This window comes from Anas platyrhynchos, chromosome 15 (genome assembly GCF_047663525.1).
Source record: "Anas platyrhynchos isolate ZD024472 breed Pekin duck chromosome 15, IASCAAS_PekinDuck_T2T, whole genome shotgun sequence".
NCBI lineage: Eukaryota > Metazoa > Chordata > Aves > Anseriformes > Anatidae > Anas > Anas platyrhynchos.
The window spans coordinates 7,820,218-7,832,673 of record NC_092601.1 but is presented as its reverse complement, the minus strand read 5'-3'; the positions used below and the strand labels follow the sequence as shown (position 1 = coordinate 7,832,673).

Sequence of the window (12,456 nt, the reverse complement as noted above, 5' to 3'; positions counted from 1 at the left end):
GGTGCCAGCAGGCCGGGGGCCGGGGCAGGAGCTGGCCCTCCCTGCCCGCCCCAGCCCGTGCATCGGGAGGCACCGGCCTTCGTGCCACTTGTGTAAACTATTACAGCAAAGGGCAGAGGTTAAACGCAGCACATGTGTGGCATCAATTAACAGGATTTCAAGGTCTCTAGCGGAGTTTCTGTTCAAATCTCCTGTGGCAGGTTCGGTTTTCTTAACCCCTCGAATGCTGTGCGGTTGGCAGCCTTGGCTCTGCCCGTGGTGGGGACAGCTCACGCTGGTCCAGGAGGACATCGGGGACATCACACCCCCCGTGCCAGCAGCCCAGGGGGCAAGTGGGAGAGGATGTGCTGCTGCCTGCGGGAACTCCTTGAGCTTGCTGGCTGCTCTGGTGCCCCAGGTGCTTCACCTTTTTTGCCTCCTACGGGCCAAACTCTTGGAGTTGAGGTGCTTGAGGGTGTTTCCACTGTGCTTGATTGGGGTTTTTAGCAAAGATAAGGAAGGTTTTCACTCCCATGGCCATCAGGAAAACCTGAAAACATGATGCTAACGTGGTCTGAAGGCTCAGAAACTTTAAAGCATTAAAAAAGAAAAAACCTGAAGTGTCCTGGACTGATTGTACATTATGGCTTTTTTTTTTTTTCCTCTCTCTCTCTTTTTTTCTTTTTTTTTTTTCTTTTATTTTCTTTTTTTTTTTTTTTCCTGTCCATACAAAGTGTTCATTTGCTGTGAACAAGTGCTGCAGAAAGGAAGCTTACCTTGGGGTTTGGGTGCCTGGGGTTCCCAGTCCTGGTCCAAGGCTGGGGACAGCTGAAGGAGAGGGCCAGGCCTGGGGGCTCCTCCAGGGAAATGTGTTCCAGCAGTGTCCTGGAGGAGAACTGCCCAGGGCTGGCTGGATGAGCTGGATGTGCCTCTGCACCTGTGTGCCTTTAGCAATTTGCCTGTGTACTCCTCTTTTTATTTATTTTGTTATTTTTTTGGAAAGGAATAATTTCAATCCCCTGCATTAAAAAACAAAGAAACAAAATTTAAACACGCTGGAAAGCCATGTACTTTAGATATCGCTTGATGAGAGATTTAGGTGTATTTCTCAGCCTTGCATCCTGTTAAGAGGGGAAAAAAAAAAACGCTTTCTGAGAAGGAGATATTCAGTTCCTGGTGTCGTAGCTATGGGGAGACTTCTGGATGAAAGATGTGTTTGACCTGGACAACTCCACACGAATATCCCACTGTTTGTTAGCAAACCTGTAAAAACCTCGGTAATCCCCTTGATCTGAAACAAATGGGCTCTGCTGCCTAGCGCTGATTTTATTATCAGACACTGCTTAGTATCATCACACGGCTTGGACTCATGCCTAAGGCTCCACGTCGAGTCAATCGTGCACTGGCTGGCGAAGGTCTCCGCTTCAGTCTGGGTCGGTTCTGGTTCTCGGCGCATCTGGTGCCCCGGGTCTTGCACTGACCGAGGCACGGAGAGGTTGGGCCCAGCTCCCTGCCCATCCCTTCCCTCCTGGGAGCTGGGACCCAAGGTGAGCCTTGGGAATCTGCAGACTGAGCTGACCCTTTGGGCTCCTCTTTGTGCTGGAGGCTGCACAGATGCCCGGCTCCTTGCCCGCGGCGTGCACCACAGCCCTGCCAGCAGCACCCCCTCCCCACTCCCTGCAGCAGCTGAAGGTAAGCTTAGAGCCCCCGGAGACCCCCGGTCCGCCACACGAGCCCCAGACGGTTTTGTTTTGATTATCCATTTGTTTCCTCCCCCCTGGGAGGGTCTGACACAGCTTTTACCTCTCCGCGCGTCAACGCTTGGCTCCCCCCCGCCACCGCGGATTAGCCCTGACCCCTGCTGAACTCCACCGCCAGCAGAAGTGTCAGCTCCTTTCACTTTCCAGGAGCTTTCCACCCCCAAACACTGCACAGGGGAGGAGTGTCCTCAGGTCACAAACCTCCCACATCACTTTTTTCCGACTTCTTGCTCTCACAAGGAGCAGGCGTGAGGCACAGCGGCACGCAGGCAGCCCCTTCTGCCCCGCTCAGCCCTGCTCCAGCTTGGCCTGCGTGGGTGTGAGCAGGAAAAAAAGGCATCTTTAAGGAGGGTTTGCTTAAAAGGTGGGAGAAAAGTTGACAATGGGGGGCTGGCTGTGACACAGCGTGTCACAGGGGCCAAGGCAAGGAGCCCTCAGGCACAGGTGAGACAAACAACGGGTGCAGTTCTGTCCTGGCTGGCTGGTGCTGGAGGTGTCACCAGCCTTTTGGGGTCTCACTGAGGTAGCAGCAGATTTTGTGCTTCAGAGCAAAGTTGCGGTGCCCAAGTGAGGAGCAGCATCTCTCCGTGGGTCAGCTCAGTGGGCTGTGTGGTCACTGCCTCCAGTCCCGGGTCCTAGGAGCTGCCCAGCTTCTTCCCCAAACTGCAGAGATACTGGGGCTAAGCAGGGTAAATCCAGGCTGAAACACGCACTTAGGGCTGTACCGACCTCACATTTTCCCTCGTCCCCACCGGAGGTAGGGCAGGGCCTGGCCAGGCTGCTTGGGCATCCCTGGCTGCAGGGCAGTGGGGTCGGCACCCCTTGCATCCCTGGGCACAGGGGGGGATGAGGAGGTCTGAACCTGGAGCCTTGGCTCTGCGCTGTGCTTCCAGGTTGGTCTCGCTCCTTCCTGGGTGCCAGCTCTCCAGGACGGGCACAAGTCCCCTGCTTGCTGATGGACACCCCAGACGAGACCTTTGGGACCCACTCTGTGCAGGTTTTGGAGGGCTTTGCACCTGCAGGCGTGGGGTTTGCTGCTGGGGCTACCCTACTCCCCCTGCTCGGCCCTGCTGCTTTTGGCCCTTGCCAATGGCACATCCAGCAGCGCCGTGACCACAGCCCGCTCTGACGTTTTCGTTTCCCTGTGTTTTTGAGAGACGTATTCATTTCTTTGTTCGGGAGGGAGAAACAAAGGTCACCCCTTGCTAGCAACTCATTAAAGTGAAACAATGGGAAGAGCAGCGGCCGGCCGAGGCACTGGCTCTGGGGCTGGCTCCTTGGGGCGAGTGTGACGCTGCCTTTGTGGGCGCAGGAGCGGGGCGGCCACCGGTGGGGGGGCTTTGCAGGGAGCCCCCCTCCCACAGACCGGTTCAAGGCATCGCTGGAGGACCTCAGTGTGTGTTAGGGCTTTTGTTTGTTTGTTTTGTGAGAGTGTGTGTGCGCACAATGCACATTAGCCCCACTGTCATTAGAAAAAAAAAAAAGAAAAAAAAAAGAGCATTTCATGAAAATTTTCTCCTTGTCCCCTCCCGAGCTTCCCGGCTTTGACCAGTTCTGTTTCCTTCATGTGGGAGGCAGCTGCATTTGTCTCAATAATTGCATTTCCCTGCTGCTATGTACTGCTGAGGACTTGGTGACACAATGAAGATGTGAAGCGTTCCTCTTTCCCAGGCCTGGCACTGGAGGTTTGGCTTCTGGGGACATCTTGGCCTCCCTTCTCTCCAGGATGCCCGTGTGGGGTTTGAAGTCCATCTGGCATTTGCGAGGGAGAAACGCCGCTTGGAGCTGATGGTCGCGCTCGGGACTGATGTGGAGAAGGAGCCGCTGCTCCGTGTCTGCAAGGCATCACTCGCCTTGCTGGAGTCCCCTGCCTGTCCCAGCAGGAGGAGGTAATGGACACCATGTGCATGGGGGACAGCCTGTCTGTGCACAGGGGTGCCTGGCGCCTCTACCCGACCTTCCTGCTAGGCCTGTTGGCCTCCGGACATCCACAAAACCCCGTCAATCCCCGTGCCAAATGCCATCTATCCGGGCTGCCCCCGGGGAGTCACGGTGCCACGCATGGGGGGAGCGGGTGGACGCTGCCGTGTGCCAACGTGCAGGTTCCTCGCCTGTCCCTGACCGTCCTGGTGATGTCCCCAGGAGGCCCTGCCACCTCGCAGCACCCTGCTGGGGTGGGGAGCGTGGTGAGGGGAGTACATCCCCGGCCTGGGTGCTGGGTGGGCACCGGGGTACTGGGCACGAGCACGGGTGGGAGCAGGAACAGGAGCCCCGAGGGGCTCACGGGGGTGGGTGACACCCAGCCAGGGCCTGCAAGGCTTTCGTTATTCCTTAATGATGCATCTGTAAGAGCTGGCAAAGCCTCTCGAGGCGAATCAAGGGTTTTGCCTGGGGATGCTGCGAGGCTCCGGGGCCGGGCAGCTCCCAGGGCCAGCTCCCGGCCGCTCGCCGGGGTCCCCGGGGCCGCGCTGCGCTTCCCCGGTGCGCGGGGAGGTGGCAGCAAAAGCCCTGCGAGAGCGGCGAGGGGCACCGGGGGGCTGCCGGGTCCCGGTCCCGGTCCCCTCCGGGGGGCGCCCGGGACGCCCCTGCCCCCGCTGCGGGCGCCTTCGGGGCACCGGAGCCGCTTTTAGGACCGAGATCAGGGTTCAGCATCTCGCCCCCTTGGCTCGACCCGGGGCTGCCTCCCGGGGCCGGGAGCGGGGAGCGCAGCCCGAGAGCCCTGGGGGCTGTCGGAGCTGAGGCTGAACCCTGATCCCAGCCTGGCCCGGTGCCCGCAGCCCAGCCAGATCTCATCTGGCTCCGTGAGCTGCCCATGGTTAATGAGGTATCGCGTACGGATGTGTCTGAGAGTGTGTACGCACACGTCCCGGGCTCCGGGTGGCTCGCTCAATGTTTGCATCCGTCTGTTAGCGAGTTCGGGCATCTGGGGCTGTTCCCCCCTGCCTGATGGAATATCTGCTCGGGAGCGTGTTTGTGTGTATCCGGGGAGCTTATCGCCTGCGGCTGTCGGCACGTGGAGGTGTTCGCAGCCCATGGCATTTGCACGCCTGCCCTATTTGCACGGTGCCCGTGGGTCACGCTGGGAACCTCTTTGTCCACCCTGGGGGCACGGTGATGAGCGATGGGGAGGGGTCCGGCCCCTGCAGGTGGGGAAGGGCTGGCAGGAGGACGGCAGCCACCCGCGCATGTGCCTCCCACCCTGTCATCGCCTCCGTGAGGCACGGCCGGAGCTGGCCGGGGGATGTGCCCCCCAGCCCTCTCCCTCTGTCATGGAGAGCCAAGCCTGCATGCCGGGAAAATCACCCAGTGGTGGAAACCACCCCCGCTGGAGCGCGGCACTCCCTGCTCGGCGCTGTGGCCGCGGGGGTGTTTGGCTGCAGATATTTACCGAGCAATTTGCATTCAATTACAGAAGCCGGAAGGACTGGGAGGATTTTCCTTCTGGTTTTCTCTCAACCGAAGCCAACTTGTCCGAATTACAACCTAGGAAGCATCTCATTAGTGGGAAGTGAGGTCTCCAAAACACAGAGCTCGCGGAAAACTTTCCCCCGAGGGGCAGGGATGCGGGCTGGCCGGACTACGCAAGGATGAGGGCTCATCTGCACGCCGCTGCCTCTCACCCGTGATCGTCTTCCCAAGCCAAACCCTCTCCCATGGCACCTGAGCGGAGAGGAGAGAGGCTTTTTCAGGCTGCCAGCACATCACGTCACGGCTCCATCTGGCTCAATGGGTGCTTCAGCTCTTGGGCTGAGGTCTGGCTGTCCCTCTTCCTCCTCCTCCTCCTGCCCGCACCTCGACCCAGGCCAGGAGGTGAAGGTCGAGCACGGTGCTGGGGAAGGTGCTGAAAGCGATGCCTTCAGCCTTGCTGACAGCAGGGCTGGGGCTCGGTGAGAGCTGTCATCTCTGGTGGGGGGATTCCCTCACCCAGCCTCTGGGAGGTCTGCGTCCCACCAGGACCCACACCTCGTGGGGGCTGAGCCCTCTGTCTGCCTCCCCCACGGGCTGCTGGGCACCTCTGTGGGGCTGTGCCAGAGCCGGGGACCTTGTCTCCATGTCCCCTTGAGGAGACAAAGAGGAGATGGGATGGATGGCAGAGGTGTCTTCTTCCCTGGTTTGAGAAGAGGATTGCTGGCAGCTGTGCCTGGGTTTACTTGGCTGCGAGGCAACTTTCGTGCCAATAACGAAATGCCCTTCCAGAAATGCTTTCCTGGATAGCGCTCATGTGCAATCTGCTGAGCCAGCTTCTTCCAGGGGCCTGAGCCTGAGCCATGGGGGGAGGCACGAATCCGTCACCCTCCCGCTGACCGTGGTGTCCAGGGGGGCACGTGCTGGCTGACGTGGTTGTTGCTGGCCGTGCTTGTGGGGCACGGAGTGTGCTGACCCCGCTCACCCGGTCACCGCCTCGTCCTGGCAGACCCCGTGGGGTGCTGCGGGGACCTGTGCCACCGCACTGGCTTCTGGTGTTGTGCCCAGGCACCTGCTGGCCCCAGGACCCCCAGTGCTGCCCAGTTGGACGCCCCCACCAGGCACTGGGAAGGGGCTCCCCCCTTGCTGGGGTGGGAACCGGGCAGCCCTGGACCCCGCAGCATGCAGGGGCTGGGTGACAGCGGTGCCTGGGACAGTGCTGCAGCCCGTCCCAGCTCCTTGCTCCATTTCCTGAGGGCTGTAAGGCTGTAGCTGCCATTTCAAGGTCGAATTTGAGGAGTTTCAGCTTCCCAACAGGCGATCCCACGATGACTTTGCCTGCAGATGAGCCCCGCTCCTGCCTCCCGCAGCCGTTCCCGGTGCAAGAACCAGGCACGGCTCCAGCTCCCCTGAGCACCGGGGGAAGGAAAGGCTCAGACGGGGAAACCAAACCACCTGGAAGAGGAGCATCTGGGTGTCTGTGCAGCTCTCCTGCTCTTTTCCCTTGACAAGACCCAGGAAGGCTTCATCAGAGCCCCCAGCTCCCCGTGAGGACCCCTCCTGCACACCCAGAGGGGGGCTTTCCACCTCCCCAGCAGTGGGGGAACACAGCGGTGCCCTGGCACCGTGTGGGGACATGGGGCACGGTTCTCCCTCAATAGGATGGAGGGGTCCCGGTGTGCCTGACCCGCTGGGAAGGGAGATGGGACAGCCCCACAGCTCCCCTCCCTGGCCCCGCCATCCCGTTCGTCACCCCAGCCATTCATCGGGCCAGACAGATGCCCCCAAATAAAGGGCGCCGTGATTGATACCCAAAGACAATAGGGTGGGAGGGGCCAGGCGGGCTCCTCGTGAATAAACATGAGGGTCTTTGGACACAGCTTCCTCTCTTCACAAAATGGGACTGATTGTGTGGCAGGCATTTAAAATTCAGCTGCGGTCGGCCCGTCTTCCAGTGCCCCCCAAACCGCTGAGGTGCTTCATTTATTTAATAATTTCCCCTCCTCCCCCTTTGCGCTCAGTCAGTGACAGACCTGGGTCCTTTCACGCTTTGTCCTCCCTCTTTCTTTCGTTCTTGCTCGCGCTCCCTCTCTCTCTCTTTTTTATCTTCCTTCCTTTTCCTACTCCTTGTTTCTTTCTCTCCCTGGCTTTTGTGCGGGGGGCCGTGACGAATGGCTGAGAAAAGAGGGTGCTGTGAGAAACTGGAGCTGCGCTGGCGGAGTGGGTGGTGAGGACTTGGTGCTGGGGGCGAGGGGGGTCCGCCTGGAGCGGGGCTGGGGGCAGCGGTGGGGGCCAGGGGCTGCGCTGGGGCCTTTCCCTCCGTGCCTTTTGGAAACCAGGCACCCGGGGCTGAGGGCAGCGTGTGGTGGTGCAGGGATGGGGGTGCCCCCGTGCCACCCAGCACCTCTATTTCTGGCTCTGTGAGACCATGAGGGGCTGCTCCAATGCCACCTAACGTGGCCTGAAGCAGCCCCAGGGCTGGCACAGCTCCCAAAAGTTGGGAGATGCTGATGGAGAGAGGTTGGGGTGGTTTTGGTGCAGGGCGCAGGGTCCGGGACTTGTGCCCTCAGGGTGCTGGGATGGCCTGGCCGAGCAGTGCCGGTGTTCAGGCCCTGCACAAGCGGCTCTCTGCAGGCTGTGACAACGTCCCCATGGCTGGCTGCAGCCCCTGCTGCCTGCACACGTCCAAGGGAGCCACGGAGAACCTGGGGCTGGTGGTACCACGGCTCCTCTTCTCCTCTGGTGCTTGGGGAGCTGCGCGCCACGTGCTGGGACCACAGCACCGTGCACCCCTGGGGGGACCCTAACGCACGAGGGCTGGGTGTGGGACTCTCCGCACGCCGTGGCACCTCGTACCTGCCCTTGGCACCGTGGTGGCTGTTTCTGGGGTGCTCGTGAGCCTGCAGGAGGACCCTGACACCAGTCCTGTGCCGTGCCCACCACGTTGAGCGATGCCCAAAGCCCTGGGGGCAGCTCCACCAGCAGCTCCTCGCCACCCCGCTCTCCTGCCCCATACCAACGGCCCCCTGAGCCCAGCACCCACCACGGCCTGACCCGGGGATGGGTCCCCCCCATCCCACTGCCCGGCTGGCAGCCCGCAGGGGCCGGGCCTGGCAGGCTCCAGCAGCGGGAGGGCTCCTGCATTACAATCCGGTACAATCTGTCCCCCTTCCCGCTGCCCAGCGGTAGGGGAGACGGTTACTGTTTAATCCCATTTGACAGCTCTTTCATCATCTGCCTGCCTCCCTCCAGCTTCCCCGTGGTTCCTCCAAGGCTCCTTTGTGGCTGTAATCAAAGCCTGGTGAGTGATGGCTGTTCGGGGGGGGGGAGGGAAGGAAGAAGGGGCAGCGGAGGGTGGCTTGCCCGCCCTGGGAGCTGCTGGGGTAGCGGGGGCAGGACCGCGGGGTGCCGGGTGCCTGTGGGTGCTGGTGGTGGGTGCTGGGGCACCCCCGGCATGGGAGCTGGGCACCGTGCTACTGCCGGACCCACAGGGCTCTGCAGGGGCTGAGGGAAACGCGCTGCTGCCTGTGTGCGTGCCTGAGAGCCAGGGAATCCCCATCACCACCCGCCTGGCAGGACCCTTCATGAAACCACCGCGGTTTTTGTCGTGGGTTTCAACAGGCATTGCACAGCGGTGCCCTGCCTTTGCCTAATTATGAACCACTGGGGGGCTTTATTACCCCATCTGACACCAGGAGATGGCCCGGTGCATGCTTTGGGTACCTCCTGGGCTGACTGGGCAAACCATGGGGTCCGTACCAAGACATCTCCTTGCTCAGGAGCAGCAGAGCTGGGCAGATTGGGAACCCCCCCCCTCCCCAAAACGCACCCCAAGCCCCGACGGATGAGGGAGAGGCAGTCAGGGCCCTGCGCTTCCCAGGGAGGGAGCCTGCACGCCCATGGGTTATCGCCTGCATCAGGGCTCGGTGACTGCGCTTCCCAAGAACACATGTTCCCTCGTAAACCCGGGATCCGCTTATCTCAAAGGGCACATCCGACAATTAGCTTATCTGCTGTGAAAGTGAGGAACAGCTTTGGTTATCTGCCTGGCTTCCGCAAGCCGAGAAAAAAAAAAAGGGGAAAGAGCCCCTGGAAGGACGAGGCACATACGCGGCATCCTATAAATAAAGTGACTGCGCCGTGAGTGTGCTGCAGACGGACTCCATGTGCTTGCAGCGGGGAGCTGGAGATGCCCCCAGGTTTTAAGGACTCTTGGTGCTTGCTGGTGTCAGATCCTGCCTTTGGCTGCTGGCAGCTCTGCCAAACCATTCTCAGGCTGGGTGGCAATTTTTTTATTTTTTTATTTTTTTTTTTCCAGGGTGGGTTGTGGCCTCCAGTTAAACTTTGGGGGAAAATTTCAGCGAGGGAGGCAGGCTGTTTCCAAGAGTGAGGGCACAGGAAAATAAAGCATTTGTCCTTATTTTGTTTTAAAATTCTGCCTTTGAAGCAAGAGCTTGAAATTTGGCAAGTGGGGAAGGGAGAGAGGCTGAGATTTGTCTTGTGTCCCTGGAATATACTCAAATTTGACCAAGTCAGAGCACTTTATTTGGGAAAAAATGCACTTAGCGCAAGCTGGCCATTGGAGCGGCCCCCGCCTGGAGGTGCTGGCTCCCCCCTGCCAACACCCGTGGCGGTGACACCAGGGGACACCAGCCATGGCACGGCCGCTCGCTCTGCTCCTGGCCAGGCTCCTTCACCCCACAGCAGCAGGGCAGCAGCAGCAGGGCTGATTTTGATTCCTTCCCAGATTAATCCTCATCCGCTGGCCTGGCTGAGCAGCACAGGTGCCTCTGGAGAGGGGCTGCCCCTTCTGAGCACCTGGGGCACCAAACACAGCCTGCGGCACGGGGATCAGTGACATTGAGATTTATCAAGGGCTTGCCCTGATGGGGTCTGCGGGCAGGAGAGCTTCTCCGTGCTCAGCTCCTTTTGGGGTGACCCACGTTGTTTTTCTCTTTTCCCCCAGGAATTTTGCTTGAATTACGCAGAGCTCGGAGTGTGAGCAGCCCAGCACCATGGTGGGGCTTCTCTCCAGTGGAGAGGTTGGAGAGGAAGCTGCCGAAAATGCTGGTGACAATTCCCAGCCTGCCTACGGGGCTGGGCGACCACCTGGGCAGCGGCACCCACCTCCCTCCCAGCCCCACCACCTCCTTCTTGTGCCCTCCTGGTGAGGCTGGCGTGGGGGCAGAGGGCACCTCCTTGCCCAGGGTGCCTGCCCAGGACACCAGGGCACTGCGTCCCTCACCCCGAGGGAAAACGAAGTGTTGCCTGAGCTCATCTGCTGCAGTTTGTCATTCGAGGAGCTGGTGAGCAGATGAGGTGGTGGAGATCCCATCAGGCTCCTTCCTCCTGGAGGCTGGTGCCTGGCTTGGAGGAAGGCTTTTGGGGCAACTGCTGCCCAGTCGCGGCTGCTGCCTGCTCCTGCTGCCCCAGCCCTTTCTCCCCGCTCTCCCCAAAATCTGCATGAAGAAGCAAGTATCTTGTTTGCAAGCTAAAAACTAGAAATGATTTATATGTTTATAAGCCCAGCTCTGGCTCTCTTTATTTTGGCAAAGGAATTGTTTGCATCTTTTCAGAATTCCTTCACCCAAACCACTCATTAGATATGAATTTCAAAACAGCCAGAGGGAGCGGGTGACTCAGGGGAATTAGCAAATGGCTTCCCAAAGCCTTTTACGTCAAGGCCGGCAGCTCCCTTCCAGCCCTTGATGCCAGTGGCCCAGAAGACACACGCTGTCATCCAGCGCTGGGTCACCGACCCCAAGCCAGCGGGTGCATCTGAGGACCTTGGCCTCTGGTCCCCAGCTGGCAGGTGCCTTCGTCACGAGGAACCCCAGCCTGAAGAAGAGGGCCTGGAACCAATGTCTCCATCCCAGAGGTTTTGGTGACCACGAGGACCTCGGCTGCGGGCGCTGCCCGTGGAGCTGGGACGTCCCCCCCAGTGCCCAGGGGCACCAGGAGGATGTCCGAGGGTCCCCGATGATGCCAGATCACCATGGTGCCCACCTGGCAGCAAGGAAGAAGGCAGCACATGGTGACAACAGCAGTGCCACCCGCGGGCACGTCCGTGGTGCCCTGGGGGCACACGGCACCTGGGGGACACCGGGCACCTGGGGGTCTGCAGGGCACCTTGGGGGCTCAGGGCCAGCCCCATGCAGGGGCAGCCTGGTGCTCGTGGTGTTCCTCCATCCCGCGGTGCCAGGGGGCACCCGCAGCCGTGGTCCTGGTCCCCGTGCCGCTCTCCAGGCTCCGCAGTCCTGCCCCAGCAAACCCGGGCCCTTGTCTCGCAGGCAGAGATGAAAATAAACTCCAGTGAAGGGTCCTTTAACTTTCTCTACTCGAGTGAAAATAAATGCGATTTCCCCGCCACCCGGCCTTGTAAATTCCCCTCACTGTGAAATATCTTCCAGATATAGTAAAGAGACGGCTTTTGGCTATTTTTTTAAACATCTTTAACTGCTGTATATATTTCCAGGGAGACGTAATAAGCGCTACAGCTAATTTATCTGCATGTACTGTAAATATTTTCAGGAGATAGCAGAAAGGATTTCAAACACATGGCTTGGAGGATTGGCACACAGCATATGCTGGGTGGGAAGGACACCTTTAACCCTTCACCTGCCGCTTCCCTTCCCTCCGAGGATGGCTGGCCACCCCCATGCCCCCTGTGGCGAGGCTCCCTGTGGAGGGGGGCAGAGGCTGCTGCACCCCCCCGGGGCGCTGGCCCGTGGCTACTGCTCCAGCTGACATCTGAGTGAACCAGGAGCTGTGGTCCTCCAGCTCAAAACGAGTTTTGGGAAGGGAGCAGCTGCAGTTTTACCCTCTGCAAGTCCCCTGCAGCCCCTGCAGCCCGCGGGTTTCTGCAGACGTCCAAGCCACGGCACCCCGTTACCCCTAAAACGGGCCGGCAGCCTCCTTTGGGTGGCACATCTCACTCCTCCCCCCTTCACTTGGGACATTTGTCTCTTCCCAAGCAGACGGAGGTGCAGAGGTGGGGATGAGGAGCACAGGCAGTGCCCACCACTCGTGGCCTGCTCCTGGCCCCATCTCTAACACCATCACCCACCGGGGGCCGTCACCCTTTGGGGGTGGCACCCCCACACGGTGCCACCGCAGGGCACGGGGCTGTCCTCGGGGCAGGGCTGGGGAGGCAGCGGGGAGCTGCTCAGAGCCGTGTCCTCGTGCGAGCCTGTGCCTGGTGTCAGCAGGGAGCTTTGCAAAGCACACGTCTCAGTTCAGTGCCTGCTAAGAGGCAAACCCAGCCCTGTGGCACGCACGGCCCGTCCCGGAGCCGCGGGTCACCGCAGCGGGA

At 60.2% G+C, this 12,456-nt stretch overlaps 1 long non-coding RNA gene across 1 annotated transcript; it reads left to right on the top strand.

Moving 5' to 3' along the window:
- The first annotated feature begins 7,147 nt into the window (after window positions 1-7,147).
- Window positions 7,148-11,591, top strand: LOC113845284 (uncharacterized). The gene is made up of 3 exons (XR_005269601.2): window positions 7,148-7,371; window positions 8,367-8,445; window positions 10,111-11,591. It is a non-coding gene; the product is annotated as an uncharacterized lncRNA (long non-coding RNA).
- Window positions 11,592-12,456: the final 865 nt, after the last annotated feature.